We start from the raw sequence: 461 nt of genomic DNA, 5'->3' as shown, positions 1-461 counted from the left end.
ATATATATATATATACACACACGCGCGCACACAGGATTAGCCAGATGTAACCCGACAGTAAATCAAAATTCCATAAATCCTATATATAAATCTGTATTGACTCGAATGGAAAAATGTTTCGTTCAAGGACTTCAATTTTCATGATGTTTCATATTTAAGTGGTTTTATTAAATTCATTCAGTTGTTAAACATAAATAAATCTTGGAATTAAATACTGACTTTTGACCAGCCCTGTATATATATTCTTTTCTTTTTTATATTTGTTATATTTTATATTTGTTTCAGTCATTTGACTCCGCCCATGCTGGATCACCGCCTTGAGTCGAACTAATCGACCCCAGGACTTATTCTTCGTAAGCCTAGTACATATTCTACCGGTTTATTTTAACGAATCACTAAGTTACGGGGACGCAAACGTGCCAACATCGGTGCAAACGCGCCAACATCGGTTGTGAAGCGAT

Source organism: Octopus bimaculoides, chromosome 12 (genome assembly GCF_001194135.2).
Source record: "Octopus bimaculoides isolate UCB-OBI-ISO-001 chromosome 12, ASM119413v2, whole genome shotgun sequence".
NCBI lineage: Eukaryota > Metazoa > Mollusca > Cephalopoda > Octopoda > Octopodidae > Octopus > Octopus bimaculoides.
Note: the sequence above shows the minus strand (reverse complement) of the source record.